Here is a 19,597-nt window from a genome sequence, read left to right on the forward strand (position 1 = left end):
TTTAAATTGAGATTCGGTGGGGACACAACGAAACCATATCAGTAATCAACAAATGTTCAATTATTTATTTTACCCCAGGTGGGTTAAAAGAACAGGTGTATGAAAGAAACGGAATCAATCACTAAGCAATACTTAAACCAGTGCAGATTAGTTTTAATGTAAATATTATAATAATGCTAGCCAGCAGTTACTGGATATTCATATTATGTTAGCAACTGTGCATTAAGTACTTTATGTTTTTTTTTAGTCTCATTCTGTTGCCCAGGCTAGAGTGCAATGGTACCATCTCGGCTCACTGCAACCTCCACCTCCTGGGTTCAAGCAATTCTCCTGCCTCAACCTCTGGAGTAGCTGGGATTACAGGCATGCACCACAATGCCTGGCTAATTTTTGTATTTTTAGTAAAGACAGTGTTTCACCATGTTGGCCAGGGTGGTCTCGAACTCCTGACCTCAAGTGATCCACCCACCTCAGCCTCCCAAAGTGCTGGGATTACAGGTGTGAGCCACTGCGCCTGGCCCTTTATGAGTATTTTTTATTTCACACATATATTTCTGACTCTAGGAAGTAGCTAAAGTGATCAAAACATCAACATGATCAGGTGTCAGCAGTTAAGTGGAAAGGTGCTTCTGGGGGATGATTTGACCAAGACATTAAGCAGAGAAGGGATAGGTACTGATGGGAAGACTAAGAAGCAATTTATAGCAGGGAGATAGCACTAGTGTAAGCAGGCATTGCTTGCTTAAGAACTGTGGACCCTGATCACCTAAAAAGTTTGGTTTTGATGAAAACTGAAGAGAGATACTTTTATGCAGTATGAAAAATAAATAAACTGATATCTGTCCATCCTTTCATGTTTGAACATAACTGGTTTCGAGATGTGTTGAAATTACTCATCTCAAGTTGTCTTTAACATCTGAACTAAACATCTGTCTTTAACATCTGAACTAAATGTCTGTGTGATGGAGATAGAGGCTATGGAGCTGCTTTCCCGAGGTCATAGATACAGCCCCCTCACTCTGGCCAGTGTTGTACATTCTGGCAAACAAGCATAGTTCCTTTTATCTATAGTTATTGTACATCTAATTCAGAAAACCTAATTTGATCTACTTATAACAAAGTATAAATGAAATCTGAATTCATCTGATTAGTTTGTCCTGTAAGATTGTGTTCATTTCTATCACATGTTATAAAGATTTTTGGTAGTATTACAGTGCCAAAGTGATAACCTAGATCACCTGACTCTGCATTCTCCATAGGACTAAATCATACAGGTCTCTCTGAAGTAATGTTATAATTAATCCCCAAAGGTAATTTATAATTATATATATGCTTCTTTCATGCATATTTGATATCATTTTGACTTTCACTATTCATTTACCATGTTTGCAAGCCTTTTGTTAAAAATAACTGGTACACAAATCATTTCCCAATTGCCACATCTGGAACCCTGATTATATTTGCATTTCAGAGTTGTTAGCCTTTAAAACTAGAGCAATAGAAAATAAATAAATAAATTAATAAAACTAGGAGTCTGGGAATTTGCAGACAAAATACTGCTTCCTTCTGGAACTTGCATAAAAAGACATGTGTAAATCTGCATTACTGTTTAAAGAAAACTGATTTATTTTCATTCTAAATTTATATGATGCTTTCTTTAAACTAATCATAAAATTTAAATTAGACTAATCTAAGCTGTCTTTTTCCCCACCAGAACAAATGACGTAACGTTTTTTACAAAAAGAATTTTTTTTTTATTCACACCTTGAATTATTGCTCTCCTCTTCTTTGAAAGTTAATTCTGATTAAGAGGTACTGATATCTCATTGAAATCTTTGACAAAGCCAGCTTAGCTATTCTCTTGAGTAATGATTTATCTTACATTAAAAGATCTTAAACATATGAACATTAATAACTAATGTGATGAATATTACCAATATTGAGACTCAATTCATCAAGGAGAATACTTTGGGGAAGCAAATGGACTGTGAAGGGACAGGGATAATTTTTAACTATGGTCTTGATATTTAGACCAGTGGCCAAGAAAAACCATGAAGAACATGAGAATGGGTTCAATTCATGTCAAGAAATCAGAGTATTTGCCAGTGGTTTAACATTTACTAGCCATGTCCTAACAGAATAGTCTGGAAAGATATGTAGCATTTTATCTGAGTCATTTAATTTAACCATATCCCTTTGTGATTGTGTTATCTCTATTGGTAGATAGAAAACAGGCTCAGGGAGATTAAGAATGTTACCTAATTCTAGTAAGCTGCAAAACCTAAACTGATTTAATTACAGAGCAAAGATCTTTCTACCTTATCAGTGTGGTTCTTTATCTCTTTGAGAATTGATGAGCTCTATGAGCCTTCTTCCAGAAAAAATGCATAAATAAACAATATGAGATGTGGTATATCAGTACAAATCTCACTAATTGATTGGTATGTTTGGACTTGCATCTGCTGGTAGATCTTTTGCAAAATGGCTTTCCCCTGAGATAGTGGGGAATTTAAGTATTTTTTCCAAAGACATTCCCAAATTATACATATAAGAAACTATTTTCCTTTCAGGCTAACAAGAATTAAAATGTATTTAACTACATATAGGTGCCAGTGTTGGTCTACATATACTAGGATACAAGCTAAGATGGGTTCACAAACTGTCCATTATACTGTGGTTTGTTTCTGACACTGTGAAGTAGATATAATGTAATCTATTACAGGAGAAGAGAGGAAAAAAATGCTGCTTCTTCCTCCTCAACATCATGTAATTAATCTTCCCCTCTGCCCTAGGCTAGGCCAAGTGTTTTTTGTTTTGTTTTGTTTTGTTTTATCCTAGTACAGGGAGCATATTTCAGTGACCCTTTGTCACAATCTTCTCCACCTCAAGCACATCTCACATAAATCCAGCCCTTCCCACAAAGTTTGTGCCAGGCAGTCTTAGTGTCAGCTATACCCATGGATGTATAATTTTGAATTTCTCAAGTAGGGCCATTGTAGTCAGTAGAGAACAGTGGTTGGCACTGATGTCAAACTTTCTGAGTCCAAATACTGCTGCCATCTCTGGCTAATTATGTCACCCTAGATAAATCACTTAAACTTTTGAAAAGTATCTGTTTTTTCCAGAAAAGAGGATAGTAAATGTACCTACCTCATAGGGTTAATGTGTAAATTCATGTAACATGGTATAATGCATATTAAGCATTGCACAGTACCTGCCTCTTGTCAGTAATAGCTGCTCTATTATTAATTATCTTCTTTGTACCCCCATTCCCAGCTCTCTTCTAGCATCTAGTAGTTCTTCAGCAAATATTTACTGGATTGAATTAGTTCTAAAACTTAGGCAATGCACCAACAGAGTAGTTGCCAGCCCTCAACCATCACTTCTCCCACTGAAAGGAAGAATAGACAGAAGTCAACTATGTACCCCTTTTCTACTCAAAACCTCTCATCTGGCCTCCAGTTAATAAAAAGTATTTCTGAACCCCAGGAAAGATTGGGAATTGTTGAAGTCATGCTAGTTTGAAAATAGTTGAGTTTTTCTAATGACATATGTCTCAGGATCCCAGGGTCACCAAGCTTATATTAATATAATCTAGTTGGGACTAATGGTGATAATTAGTGAACTCGTCATTTTTGAGCTTCTTGAGCTCTTAAAAAATTGGTTATCATTAAGCCCACACTTCATAGAGGCACAGCTATTTTATTTTTACAGGAGACTCAACAGTCAAAGTAATCTCTTTAAAAGCACAAAGCATATAACATCATTTTCCTGCTTGAAACTTCTAAAGGTCATGTAGTGCAAAGAGACTAAAACATAAAGCACTTAATAAGACTTATAAGCATCAAGTGCTCTGTCCCCTTTCAGCATCTCTTCTAGAACTTCTCGGGTTCCAGGGATGATTGCCTTTTTCAAGCCCTCAGATGCAGGAAGCTTGTAGCTATCACATGGCTTTGCATTTACTGATCCTTCAGCTTAGATCAGTATTTCTCCCATCATTTCAGATGCCACTTCTACTACCTTGGCCAGAGAGACCAGCTTCTTCTGTGTCTGTCTATTCCATTAACCAGTTTCACTTGTCAATTTGTTTACTTATGTACCCTAGCCCCCTCGCCTCCGACACACACACACCTTGGGCATTTGCTTAAGAGCAAGGACTTTGTGCTTGTTCACCACCAAGTCTTCCAAGGCTTTCAACAGAGACTGGTATGTGGTAGATGCTCAGGAAATGAGTGTTGAATTAATGAATGAATATGTGAAGAAATGGAAAAAAATGAGAGAAACTATAACAAGAATATTCCCCTTCTGAAAGAACAATGTAACAAGGAAAACAATATTCATTCAATTAAAATCAAATATACATAGTTACTAACATATCACTTAGTAGTTAACATGCAATACAAAATGTTTCATTACTTTCTGGTTTTATCCAAGTAATTAATTAAACTTCGCTCACTTTAAGGGCAATCTGTGAGACATTATTTAACTTCCCTACTTTAAAATTTCAGCATTAACTCAGCCAGAGGCATCATCAATTAGTGGTCATCTGACCTTGGATAAATTATAATTAACCTCTCGATGCCTCAGTTTTCTCATTTGTAATGTGAAAACCATACAAGATGTATAGATTTATAAGAATAATCACATGAATAAAGCTCTTAGAATAGTTTCTTGCATATAGTAGACATTATAGAAGTTTTGACTACTAGTATTATTACTATGAGAATTAAATTTCTTGCATATGGCAGACATTATAGAAGTTTTGACTACTAGTATTATTATTATGAAAATTAAATGTGGAGAATAATCTTTCATACAGTTTGATATTCTGTTGAATGTAAATGGAACTCATAACATATTTGGAAATCAGATTAAGAGGAGGCAGTAAAATATACCAAGATAGAAGATTACGAGGGTATAAAAGTATAAAAATATTTTTGTCTTTTGTTTTACTTTCTGTTTTAAGGACAGGTCTAGAAATAAGAGTCTAGAAGTAGGAAGACAAAAACTCTCCATTGGCTGTGGTGACATGGAGATCACTGATGTCCTTTGTAAGGAAAATTTCAGAGCAGTGGACAAAGGTATTGGGGTGAGGAAAGCCAGATGAAAGTAAACTATTGAGTAAATAGGACATTAGGAGTGGAAAAATATATAAAGTTAACAATTATGAGAAGGACAGATGTGAATGAGTAAAAGAAGATATTTGATTACCAAGAAAGGTTTCATGTTGCATGTATACTTTTTAATATTTTAAATAGGAGCTAGTGGTCTAGAATATGTTTGAATTTTTATGGGAATAATCTATAAAGAGTAGGTCAGCTGTGGAAGACACAGTGCTGTGAAGTTCTTGATCAGATAAGGGAAAATGGAATGACCACTACATACAGTGCAAATGGCCTTTCACATTAACTCTTACAAAACAGTAATACGAAGATCAGTGAAGATGCTAATGGATAAATGGATTTGACAGTGGGCCATTTACTGGCTTCTATTTTCTTAATGAGATATAAAGCAATCCATCAGCTGAGAGAGGGAAGTAAAGAAGAAAGAGGAATTTGACGAGAGTGGGGAAGGCTTATTTTAAAAAAAAAAAAGGAAGAAAAAGAAGAATAGCCCTTAAGTAGAATGAGAAAGAACTTACTGGTTAGTCAGAGCAATATTCTGTCTTGAAAGCCCATTTGAGGTTAATGTTCATTAATTTATTGGAATACAGATGTGCCCTGTCACGTGATTTTTCTCCAGTTACCTAGGAATAAGTTATGAAGAGGCAGAAAAGAGTGGGAGAAGATAATTAAGAGGAAATACAATTAGTATTTTAAAGATATAGGTGATGTTCAACTTCAATAGTCGACAAAACATTTGAAGAAATGGAACAAGAGGGTCCAGATTATTAGTTTATCAAAATCAGTAAGCACATATTAATAGTATCTTATTTTGGTAAAGTTCTTCATCTAATTTGGTTCCATAACTTGAAAAGTAATTTGGCAATGTCTAGTAAGATAAAAGTGGTCATAGCTTTTGATCCATCAATTTTAATTCTGGAAATTCACTCAAATAATTTATATTTAGAAAATCATTATATAAAGGTGTTTGTTGTCCTGTCATGTGTAGTAACAAAAAAATGGAAACACATTTAATTTCAACACTAACAAAATGATTTACTAAAACAAATTATACCCGATTAGTAGAAAATTACACAGTCATTAAAATTATAATTGAGACTATGCAGCAAAATGGAATAATGCTTAATGAAGAGAGCTGATTTCAAATTTGTCTGCCTTGTGACAACTATGTAAACATAAATATTTATTAAAAATTAAACAAAAATAAAAATTTAAAAGCTCTGCAACAGTAATGGGAATTTTTACTTTTGTTTCAAAATTTTTTAGTATGGTTCCTTTTTATAATTTTGCTCTTTAAGAGGAATGTTAAAGGAGTTTTTTTGGCCCCTTTTTAAAGACTTTCTGATTATTACATCTAACATTTACAAATAAATAATTATTTTATCAGAGAAGATTAGACTTCTGTAACAGTTCATACTTTCACATTATTTGGTAGAAAAAGAAGAAATATGCACTTATAAGTGTTTTTAGAAAATTTTTCAAGACTTTTTTTCTTTTTCCATTTCTTTCTTTTTTTTCTGTATTTTTCCTGGAATAGAGATTAAGCAAACTGCCTAAAATTCTAGTCATTATTTTTCATTATTTTCATTTTTATTCACTTATCTTGCCCTTCATAGCAACTGCAATGAATCTGCAGGTGCATCTGCCAATTTCCTGTCTCTTATCCACATAATGAAGCCATGCTGATAAGAACATATCCACTATTTTAAGAACTCTTCAGTTATTGAATTATAATTTGGTCTTCTATTATAAGGATTTTATGTAAGTGTAAAATTTGGACTCAACTTCTGGAAGCCTTTTGATTCCTTAGTCTAAACCTGAAAGATCCTCAGTATTCACCCATACGAGAACAATTATTTGCATAGTTAGAAGCTCCTAAATTATTGATTAATGGATACCTGGCAGTGCTCTTGCTATTTCTCAGAAGTCCTTTATTAAAGTTTCTCTCTCCCTCTTTCTCTTATACATACAGACACAATCCTAAAGTAGGTTTTTTTTTTTTTTTTTTTTTTTTTTTTTTTTTTTTTTTTTTTTAAGGATTGCCAGTATAATGTTTATAGTTTCTTTTACATAGCCAGGTACAAAGCAGGCACTCATTACATAGTTAGTGATGTTATCACTTTTTTGTTATTATTTAGGTCTTCATTTTCCTGACTGTGTGAGTTCCCATAAGGAAATACAATTTCCACTACATAGAGTAACACTTGTTATCTGCAGAGATTTTAATTGAGCTCATTACTCAAAAAAAAAAAAAAAAAAAAAAAAAAACCCAACAACAGATTAATTTTCTGCCTTTTGCATTTGCCTTACATCAGTGTTCAATAACGATTTAATTTGTTAATTATTAAATTATTTTTGAGAAAGTAGAACAAATTGATAGGGTAGAAGAGATGAGAAAACTGTCCATGAAAAAAAATGGTCAACTCACTCACGTGCTCAAAGCCCAACTTAGAAGTGCTCTGTTTTGAAAAACACAAAGGAAAAGTGTAAATATGTAGTGAGTAAGTTATATTAATTATTTTTAAGAGTTAAGCACAAAATTTCCTGTTGATTTGCATATTTGGTACCAACAAAAATCATATGGAATTAGTCATATTAAGATAGAATGTTGAGCTACAAATACATAGTCTAATTTATGAAACATATCTTAGTTGGCTAATAAAAAGTAAGATGGTGAGTGATTTCTGAGTAGCAGAAGGCAAAGAGAAAAATTTTCTACATTATATTGTACTTCTGTGTAAAATGTTTCATAAATATAACTACAAAGCCATATGTTATATAGCTTTTAGGTACCTGCTGTGTCAAAGATATCCCCCGTGGAGACCAGATTTTGCCAAGGAAGGGATTTATAAAAGTAATACGTATGCCAGTATCATTAGCAACCAGGCGTGCCAGCAAAGTGAGCCTCCATTTCAAACTGATGAGCATGCTATCCTATAGTATTGTTTCCTTGTGAGTTTTCTGGTTTGGATAAGGTGGTTAGAAAATGTATTTTAAAAAGGCTGCATAGACTGAAATAACAATACATTTTGAAAACATAAAATACTTTAGCTAAAGTTATTACAGCATCTTGCATTAATATTTCACTGTACATTAGACATTGCCTACAACCAATGTTTATGATAATTGCTGCCCTCTGAAGTGGAATAATGCCCATGGCAAACATTAATCTTAAAGAAAATTAAACACCGAAAAGAAATTTAGCATTTAAAGACAGTTTGCTTTGATTTATTCAGTGAGTTCTTCCAAAAACATATTACCGAGAATTATTACTTATTAAATTGGAATTACCAACCATTTTAGAGTTAGTGTTTTTCTTCAACAGCAATATCAGTGAGGTAAAGCAAACTCAAATATTTATTGGGGAATGCAGAAACATAATCATAAAACAAGAAAACACTTGACTTTTTAAATAGACTTTATATTTTAACATAGTTTTAATTATTCTGAAAATTCGAAAATGCAGTATATAGATTTCCCCTATGTGCTATACCCATTTTACTCTATTATTAACAACTTATGTCATATTTGTTTCAATTAATGAACAAATATTGATATATTGTCACTAAATGAAGTTCATACTTTTGTCATGGTTCCTAGACTTTTACCTTATTGTGTCATGTTTGTGTCCCAGGATTCCATCAGGATACTGTGTTACATTTAGTTGTCATGTTTCCTTAGGCTCCTCTTAGTTGTGACAATTTCTCATGCTTTCTTTATTTTTGAAGAACTTGACAATTTCAGATAATACTGGTCAGGTATTTTGTATGATGCCCCACTGCTAAAATGTGCCTGATGCTTTTCTCAAGATTGGGGGTGTGTGTTTTACGGAAGAAGACTACAGAGGTAAAGGGCCATTTTGTCAAAGGACTTATGACTACTGATGTCAATCTTGATCACCTGGCTGACGTAGTGCTTGTCAGGTTTCTTCACTGTAATGTTTCTCTTTTTTTCTCTTTCTGTATTATACTCTAGAAGGAAGTCACAACGCTCACCCAACAATAAGAAGTAGGGAGTTACACTCCCCCTCCTTAGGGTAGAATAGCTACATAAACTATTTGGAAGTTTTTTGCACTGGAGACTTGTCTATCCCCCAGCCATTTATTTATTTATTTATTTATTATTTTTTTATGGTGAAAAGATATACATATATTTAGAATTAGCCAGTTGGACTCAGTTTAGATGATCCCAATTTTGTTGGCAACATCCAAAGCATCGTAATCAGGAGCCAGTCGAACATATGCCTTCTTCTCTCCATCAGGCCGAATCAGGGTGCTGACCTTGTCATAGAGCTTCTTCACAGCCTGTTTGATCTGGTGCTTGTTGGCTTTAACATCCACAATGAACACAAGTGTGTTTTTGTCTTCTATCTTCTTCATGGCAGACTCAGTGGTCAGCAGAAACTTGATGACAGCATAGTGGTCAAGTTTGTTTCTCCTGGGGGTGCTCTTCCAAGGATATTTGGGCTGCCTCCGGAGTCACAGTGTCTTGGGCCACCAGAAGGTGGGTGACCTGTGGATCTTCTTTTTTTGTTGTTGCTGTGGACACCTTTCAACACTGCCTTCTTGGCCTTTAAAGCCATCGCTTTGGCTTTGGCTTTGGCTTTGGCTTTAGGAGGGGCAGGAGCTCCCTTCTTCGCTTCCGGCACCATTTTGTGAAAAGAGTTCCCCCAGCCATTTATTTATTTAATCACTTGTTTATACCAGTAAGAATCTGTGGAAATTTATTTTATACTTGGGGTTATATAGCACTTTATTTTGTTGCTCAAATTCTTCCATCTTAACCATTATGACAGGACAGACCCCCGCAGGTGATGATCAATGTCTCAAACTCTTTCAGTGGTTCCCCGGCTTCTGGTTCCCGGGCTTCTTTGACATGACTCAATCAATGTGGGTTTTTAAAAATCACTTCCTTATTTTCTGACACTACAGGATTGTCTAGTTCCATCTTTTATATTTCTTGCCCTGGTTCTAGAATTTGTCCTTTCTCCAGGAAGTTCTAGTTGCCTTTATTAGGGAGTGGTATTAGCACCGAGATCTGGGTGCTATGTGTGCTCATTGCTACTGAGTTGTCTTTGTTTCTAGGTTGTCTTAGCTGACTGAGTGAAGAGATATGTGTGTGTATACTAGCAATGTGTATACACATATCTATAACTTTTTCTGTATGTTGCTATGTATATGTACATTAAGCTAAGCCTGAGTTTATATTAGTGTCTCCAGCTCTTACCTATTACCTTATGAATGGCCTAGCCTTACTTATCTATAAATTTCACCTTCAGTAGAACACTTGACTTCTACAAGTGTGAAAATCAAATTGTAATAACTTTGCTAACCCTTGGGAAGCCATTTGTCTAGCTGAATAATTCCTAAAGGGCATGGTGTATACTGTCAAACTTCAATGTATAGCCAACAGCACTTTTTAACATCAATAGACCTCCATAATTCTGATTCTGATAAGATGGAGTAGCTGCATTTCTCCCAGGTCTCTTCACTTACCACTAAAACCCTGAATTGAATACAATACATAAGCATGAACAGTGAAAACTGGAAGGCAGACTTATCTTGGGACTTAAGAAATGACATGGCAATGAGTTCCCTATGTTTTCTTATTGCCTCCCGCATAGCTCAGACAGGGCACTACAGGAACCTCCAGTCCATAACCACCAATAGACACAGACAAAAAAAGCTCCAAGAAAACTCGGTACTTCTTAGCCAAAGTATAAGAAAAGAGATTTCTAACAAAAGAAAACCTTTCTGGCAGTATACACACCTCTCCAGCCAAACACTAATGAAACCACAGGTCAAGGTTACACTGATGACCCATGACTTTTGTTTCAGAGGGACCAGATAAGGAGTGGATCATGCATACCACCCAACTCCTGCCTTTCACAAGCAGGGAGCACTCTGGTTCCTACACCAGAGTTGTTGCAGTGTGGTTCAATGGAGAGCTGAGCCTCCACCCCACCTATCAGGAAGAAGACTTAAGGAGATCATGCCAGACAGGGTTAATTACAAATGGACTCCCTGTACACAGCCATGAGGTCCAGTGGGGAGCTTAGCCTCCACCTCTATTGACATCAGCAACAGGATATTGCAAGTTGGGGGCGAAGGCATTGCACTTTTCTTCAAAACCTGGAGGCAGGAACCAGCTCAAAACCAGTGAGGGATTGAGCATTTGCACACACCTAACACCAATAGGATAGAATAAGGTAGTGTGAAGAAGGAGAGTTGACACTTCATTTTCCTCTCACCAGTTCAGGGGGCCTGTTAGAGTACTGAGCCTCCATTCCCATTTGAAGGCAACAACATGATATGAATGGTCTACTCTCCTTGGGAAGGTGTCAGCAAGGCCAAAGAGGGAACTAAACTTCTACCTCATTTGTCTGCAGTAGGGCCTTGTGAGTCAGCATCCTTCTGTTGCCAGTGTGGTGCCAGCCAGGCCCAGTGGAACCTGTACATTCCCACCCTTGAAGCCCTCATGCTACACCCCAATATAGGGGAACTTCCTACTAAAAATAATAATAAGATAAAATAAGATCCAGAGTCATATAACACTTACAATATTCACAATACACTTGAAAACTACTCATCATAACAAGAACCAAGAAATCACAAAATGAATGGAAAAAAAAAATTACAGTCAGCACACACCAACACTGAGATAAATCAGTTGTTGAAATTATCTGACAAGGATTTTAAATATATCACATAAATGTTTCAAAAAGTAATTATGTATTTCTTGAAACAAATGAAAAAATAGAAAGTGTAAGCAACAAAATAGATGTTATAAAACAAAACCAAGCGAAAATGATAGAGCTGAAAAGTATAATAACCAAAGTAAAAACCTTTTTGGGCAGCATCCAGTGTAGAGTGGAGATTACAAAGCAGAGGCTCAGTGATCTCAAGAACAGATCAACAGAATTTACCAAATCTGAAAAACAGAGGGAAAAATAGGCATAGTGGAGAAGTGGGCAGGATCTCAGGAACCTTTGAAACAAAAAATAAAAAGCTGACATCCATGTCATCAAAATCCCAGAATGAAAACAGAAAGCCAGTGAGATGGAAAAAATATTTGAAGAAATGACAGCAACAGTTCCCCAAACTGGTAAAAGATATAGACATACAGATTCAATAACCTAAGCAAACCTCAATTAGGGTAAACACAAAGATATCCATGTCAAGGCACATCATAATTGAACTTCTGAAGAATAAAGAGAAAGGAAAAAAGTCTGAAAAGCAGACAGAGAGAAACAATGCATTACTTACAGAGAAACACCAATTCAAATGACGGCAGATTTCAGACCTGAAACTATGGATGTCAGAAGTATTGGCATAACATTGCTCAAGTACTGAAGGCAAGAACTGCCATACATGAATCTCATATCCAGTTTCTTCTTTGGCTTATGTTAATGGACTATTAATTAATCTTTCTGTGTCTAGGATTGCAACTACCCTTCTCCAACAATCAAGTCCCAGTATTTCCAAAGGGACCTTTCTAAAACAAACAACATCTGATCATGTTATGCAAATAAACCATTCTATCTTCTTCTCTTTCTAACTTGAACTTTTCTGTTAAAATCACTCAGTATCTTCCATCTTCCTTAGAATTAAATTCCACATTCTTATCATGCATACACAAACCATTCTTTATCTGGCTGCTACCGTGCTCTCTATTGTCTTCTTTTTTTACACCCCTCTAAATACTATACCAGTTGTATATGGCATTTCTTTCTTTTCTGCTCCTTAACCATTCTTTTTGTCTCTACTGTGAATTTGTCTTCTCTTTGACTCAAAAATTTACCTCCCCTTCACATTACGTATCAATCTCCAGTATTGGCTTCTGTAGGAAGACTTGCTAATATTCCTCACTTACTATTGGTCCACAGAATGAATTAAGACCCTGCTCTCTCTTCCATAGCACTATGTAATAATTTGTACTATCTGGATGCCCCAAAAAAGTAAATTCTTGATGGTAAGATGATTTTAATAATGGTTACACTGATGTCTAGCTTAATCCTTAGCATACATTAGGTGTTCAATGAGTATTAAATGAGTGAGTGAATAGTCAACTTGAAATCTTAATTTTTCTTTTTCTTTTTTCTTTTTTTTTACTAGGACCGTATCAAAGATACTAACAGTTTTCCAGGAGATTAACTTAGGATCTTCGATTTGATTTCATAGAGGAAATTGTTATCAGTGCATTAGTACTTAATTACCTTAAAAGAAAACTGTCAACCAAAGTTTATCGATTTGGATTTACAAGATAACCTTTGATACCCCCCTGCCACTGTATGCGATGTGGTCAGAGGCCCACCTACATCTCCCTAGTACTTGGCATTCCAGTGCATATTGATAGAATTGTGCCATCATCTGCAAATATCTCCACAGGGCAAGCCAGAAGTGTGCAGGAGATAATGTATCTGGTTGAAACTTTCAATCCATGATAGAGGGGATTTGGAATATAAGCACTTCAGCTTTCTCACCCACTGGTAGGGAATGTTCTGCAATGCTTCACAGGACTTCTCTGAGGGACTTGTAATGGTTTTCCTCAAGAGTAACCTGTTCAGTGCTATACCACTCTTGGTTTTCTTCCATGCCTCTATTCTCAGTACCCATTCTACTCCTGAGTTTCCTTGATCACCGCCCAGGAACAGTTTGAATTCAAATTCTTCTCTCAGGCTCTGCTTCTGAGGGAAATCAGTCAAAGACAATCCCAAACCACTTCTAGTTTCATAATAGGCCAGTGTTCCTTTCAGGGCCATCACTGTACAGATGTGGAGGGCTGGCTTATTGTGTGTCGCTCCTACTATATCCCTGTTTTCAAATAGATGGAAAAGAGTATGACATTAAAGATAGAAAAAATGTATATGAGAATGATCAAGAAGTGGACGGAAAGAGAGATCAGGTCATTTGTTTTCTGTGAATAATTAATGATCTGTCCACAAGTTGTGGACAGATGGTCTATAATAGGTGTGACTATAATATGAGAAAGCTACCCCTTAGTCACCCGGAAGTCTGCTGTGATTGTTTTGGAATCACAGTGTTGGAATTTTATTGCATAATTTGCTTCACTTTACTCTAATATCCATCTTTCTAAATCTGTCCATCTTTCTAAATCACTGAGTACTAGTCAACAGATTTATTTTCTCCCACCATCTCATCACAAGAAAAGCTATACACACACACTCTAATACTTTTGTGTGTGACAATGCTTGAAAAGACATTAAAAGTCTCTGTAAAATATCCTTCAATAAATTCCAATGTTTATTTTATTAATAATTAAGTTCATTCAAATTAATTTTCTGAAGATCTTAAGTGAAGACAGAAGAAAAATCTAGATGAAGACTGAAGAACGAAAGTGAACATGAAAGAAAAAGACAGAAAACTTGCCTTTTTTAGCCTCTCAATCACTGACTAGTAGTCAACAGATTTATTCTTTCCCCACCACCCCATCACAAAAAAAAGCTACACACACACACACACACACACACACACAAACACACACACACACACACAAACACACACACACACACACACACACTTAACGAAGGCTGACCAGGCCTTTTTTGAAGACTGCTTGACTTGAAATCCCAAAATGCAACCTGTACTCACATCATGTGTTTGTCTTTTGAGAATTCATACTTGTAAATCATGAAATTTCCTGCAGTTATGATGCTGTTCAAAAGTCAGATGCTTGAACATTTCCTTAAAAATTTTTAAAAGTGAAACTTATATGTACAGATAATTTCCCTTTCTCCTACTGTTTCCATTTCAGTTTCCTGACTTTCTGAGAAGCCCTGGTTTCCCCACAGAAGCGATTTCTGAGAGAAATCTGGAGATCATCTCCAAGAAAAACGAGATCGAGTAAAGTCAATGAATTAAAGACAAGAAGGTTTCCAATCAGGTAGGAACACTAAATCTTAAACATTTAATTATCTTAAAATAAGTGTGCTGAGAACTGGTTATGGCATGACTGTCTGTAAAAAACAGGTATCTAACCTACCCTACAAAAAACCTGTTTACAATCCCCTTGGAGGTAGTGATGTTTATCAGACAAAACCTTGGAGGGAAACTCACACAATAACAGCACCATGCTTTTTTCTATTTTTAGCTTGTTATTACTAAGTACACTTAGTGATCTCTATGCTTGTGGTTTAATCCCCGGAGGTTAGATCTGTGGAGCAGCAGATTAACTCTTTCAGTATTTTCTTTTAAGAAAAATTATTTTCATAGGTTGTCTCCGTGACCCTCTATGAAGGTCATGAAAATTATGGGTCATGATGGCATTTAGTCTTCTACAAGAGGAATAGTCCTAATGAATGATGTGAGGAAGTTGGTTTGGTTCCTATGGGACACTTCTACTTTTGGTCTTGGCACAATCCAAGTGATTGCATATAGAGAGCTGGAAGGGAGGTGCATGCAACATGTGAAAGAGGAGCTCTGTTCTTGTTTATCTATGCACGTCAGCATCCCACTGAGAATTTTCTTTTCATTTGCAATTTGAGAGCAAAACCTGGGGCAAAGGGACATCCCATTTTATGGCAAGAAAAGAAAAAGACAATAGTAACATCATAATCAGTGGCTAGTCTTCTCATTTGCAGTTATATTAATATGCCCTTATTAATATATACATTTAGCACAGTGCTTGATTCCTAGTCAATACTCAAAATGAAGGCACATGTTGAATAATGGATGAATGAAGAAAAAAAGTTTGTCCTTATATTGCGTTGTGTGTTGGCTTCTGTAGTCTTCGAACCCATTACCATAACTAACACATGAAATATGAGCCATAAAATTTTTTGAATGAATGAATAGGCCTCCATGATTCTAAGGACAATTACAAGGCTAACACAGAACACATATTTGCCAGGGTCTATGACAGAAATATCCATGACATAAAAGCTTGAATCTGAGACTGCTGATGTAGCTGACAATTTTTCTAGTTCTGAGACTGATTTTTTAAATAATTTACATATTATCCTTTACATTTAGGCACAGTATCTTCATTAGATTTACTGTTCAGTGATTTGGGCATGGGGAGAAAATCCGTCAGATGAATTTTTTAACTATATTACTTGTAAACTTTTCTATTTTTTTTCAAATTTATAACAAATACAGTAATTGTATATATATGGGGTATAGTGTGATGTTTCAATGCATATATACATTCTATAATGATCAAATCAGGGTAATTGGCATATCCATCATTTTAAGCATTTATTATTTCTTTGTAGGGATAACATTTAAAATCGTCTAGCTACCTTGAAATATACAATATATTGTTATTTGCTATAGTTACCATACTATAAAACATATTTGTTAGAGTATTTTTATAACAACATGGTTAAGGGCAATTTCAGAATCACTAGCTGCTAAATTGCTATTTATACTTTTCCATGGGTAGTACAGCTGCAGCAGCTATGTCTCTGCATTCTGTTGTTGCTATCTCCTTCATTTCCAAGAGAGAACAAAATTCATTTCATTGAAGAAGGAAATGTAAAATTTAGCATAATCCAGTTACCATAAAACCAAAACACTCACACATACTCTCCCAGATGTCAAACACACCACCAAAACTAAGAACTAGAATCAACATTGCTGAATCTTCCTTTGTGCGTTTCTCTGGTTCTTCTTTTCTGGCATTAAAAAGTATAACTCTGCTCTTGGTTTTATATTAGCATTCACTTAATTTTTCTGTATTTTTCATTATGTATGATTTTTTGCATTTTATACAATTGGCATCATACTTTATGTAACTATGTTTGCTTTTTTACACTCAACATTATTATGTTTCTAAGGTACATCTATTTTGTTTTAGTTAGTGTTTATTCATTGTTTCTACTGTATGATACTATGATGTATAAATATAAAAAATGTGTATATTGTCTTGTTGATGCTATCTGAATTGTTTTGGGTCTGTGGATCTGTTATTAACAATATTTTATTAGCATGTATTTTCATGTCTCCTGTTACACACATGTAAGATGTATCTTAACATGTGTAACTAAGATTAGAACTGCTGGATCATTGGAAATTTGAATATTCAGCTTTAAAAGATAATGCCAAAATGTTTTTCAAAGTTACTGAATCAAGTTGCAGTCCTATGACTCTACAGCCTCATCAATTAGATCAGCCAATTTAGTTAGTATAAAACCTCAATTGGTCTTTGTGCTAGTTTGCTAGGGCTGCCATAACAAAATACTACAGAGTCTATCGCTTCAATAACAGAATTTTGTTTTTACACAGTTCTGGAGGTTAGAAGTCCAGAAAGATGAAGCCAGGTTTAGTTTCTCCTGAGGCCTCTCTCCTTTACTTGGAGACTACTGCCTTCCTGCTATGTCATCGCATGGCTTTTTCCCTGTGTGCACACATCCCTGGACTCTCTTATTCTTCTTCTAAGGAATCCAGTTATATTGGATTAGGGCTTTATGCTCAAGACTTTATTTAACCTAAATGACTTCGTTAAATGGCTTATCCCCAAATGCAGTCACACTGAAGAATGAGACTTTAACATTATGAATTTCTGGGGAACACAATTCAGTCTATAATAGTTTTAGTTTGCATTTCTCTAATTATCAATTGATTGGAAATCTTTTCATCTGTTTAACAGTCACTATGTTTCCTATTCTGGAAAATTCTGAAGAATATCTTAGGTTCATTTTCTGTTTACTTTTCCCATACTTATTTCTCATTGTTATTTAAGTACAATCAAATTAAATAGTTTTTTGGAGCTTCAGCTTATATCTACTATCTTGATAATTTTACCTGTTAATAAGATTCAATTTTGTTAACAAAGAAGAATGCACAAAGTTTTTTAAATGTTGTAGGTCAGCTCTGTTCCATAGACATTTCTGTGATAATGGGTGTGGTCTTGGTGCTGCCTAACACTGTAGCCATTAGCCACATGTTTCTTTGAAAAAATAAATGTAAATTAAATAAAATAAAAATTTCAGCCCCTGGGTCAAACTAGCCTACATTTTAAGGATTCAAAAGCCACATGTGACTAATGAGTGAATGTGCAGCTTTAGATGGTTAGACAATGGACCCGTTAGTCACAAGATTTTGTCTTTGACAGTGGCATAGTGAAATATTTTATGTAACAGTTATTCTAGCATTAAAAAGAAAAGTTAATTACCATTAGACCCAGCAATCACATTACTGTTTATATACCTAGAGGAATATAAATCATTCTGTTATAAAGACACATGCATATAAATGTTCATTGCAGCACCATTCACAATAGCAAAGACATGGAATCAGCCTAAATGCCCATCAATGATAGACTGAATAAAGAAAATATGGTACATATACACTATGGAATACTATGCATTATGCAGCCATCAAAAAGAATGAGATCATGTCTTTTGTGGGAACATGGATGAAGCTGGAGGCAATCATCCTTAGCAAACTAATTCAAGAGGAAAAACCAAATACCATATGTTCTCACTTATAAGTAGGAGCTAAATGATGACAACTCATGAACACAAACAAGGGAGCAACAGACACTAGGGCCTTTCTGGGGGTGGAGGGTGGGATGAGGGAGAGGAGCAGAGAAAATAACTCTTGGGTACTAGGCTTAGTACCTAGGTAGCAAAATAGTCTGTGAAACAAACCCTTGTGACATGAGTTTACCTATATAACAACCTGCATATGTACCACTGAACCTAAAATAAAAGTTTAAAAAGTGAACCAAAATTAAAAAAGAACAAAAGAAAAGAAAGGTTAGTTAACCTGGTCATTTCTAACTTTTCAAAGTAACCTAGCATAGCTTTCATGGCATACCTAAATTTAATGAGTCATATTCATATATGACTACCATTATATACTAAACTACTTCTTCTTGACATAAATGTTCACTTTGTAGTAAAGTTCATTATCCCAAAATGGCACATACCAAAGTATCAGGAGGTATCCTTATTCCTGATATGCTGTAATAGAATGAAGACCTTATCTTATCTGGTCTTTAGTGTAATGGATGTTAATCTTTATCAGTCTTCATATTCAAAATTATCTGCTAGTCCTGTGATGTTTGTCTTTGTTTTATTAAACTAATATAAACATGTATAAATAAAGTCTTGATTGCTTTTTCCTAAAATCTCCTATCTTTACAAGTGAAAATGCATTTCTTACTTTTCCCCCTCTTATAAGATCTTCTTACAATTTAATCCTCATAAGCCTTATTTCTCCTAGCTCTAATTATTTAGAATTTTATTTTAAAATGTAAGATATCACTGATAAGCCTCTTTTTAGTCATCTTATAGATGATTGAAGATATTCAAGACGGTATGCTAAAGTAAGAAATAATACTCAGTAATCAGAAAACCCAAGTCTTAGTCTTTACCCATGAAAATGAATCATGTGAATTCAAGTAAGTCATTTTATATGTAAACTTTATTCTGATTCTAAAATTGTTATGATCATTTGTAAAATTCGTTTCACTTATGACAAGTCTCAAGACTATAAAGGTTTTTAAAA

General features: G+C 35.0%; 1 protein-coding gene across 1 annotated transcript in view; it reads left to right on the plus strand.

Annotated features, from left to right (window-relative positions):
* Nucleotides 1-14,897: 14,897 nt before the first annotated feature.
* PKIA (cAMP-dependent protein kinase inhibitor alpha) overlaps nt 14,898-19,597 on the plus strand; it is a 29,213-nt gene continuing 24,513 nt past the window's right edge. Inside the window, exon 1 of the mRNA XM_012450925.2 lies at nt 14,898-15,026. The gene's annotated coding sequence lies outside the window, so the exon portion shown is untranslated. The remainder of the gene's footprint in view (nt 15,027-19,597) is intronic.

This window comes from Aotus nancymaae, unplaced genomic scaffold (genome assembly GCF_030222135.1).
Source record: "Aotus nancymaae isolate 86718 unplaced genomic scaffold, 86718_ANA_hifiasm-v0.15.2.pri h1tg000036l, whole genome shotgun sequence".
NCBI lineage: Eukaryota > Metazoa > Chordata > Mammalia > Primates > Aotidae > Aotus > Aotus nancymaae.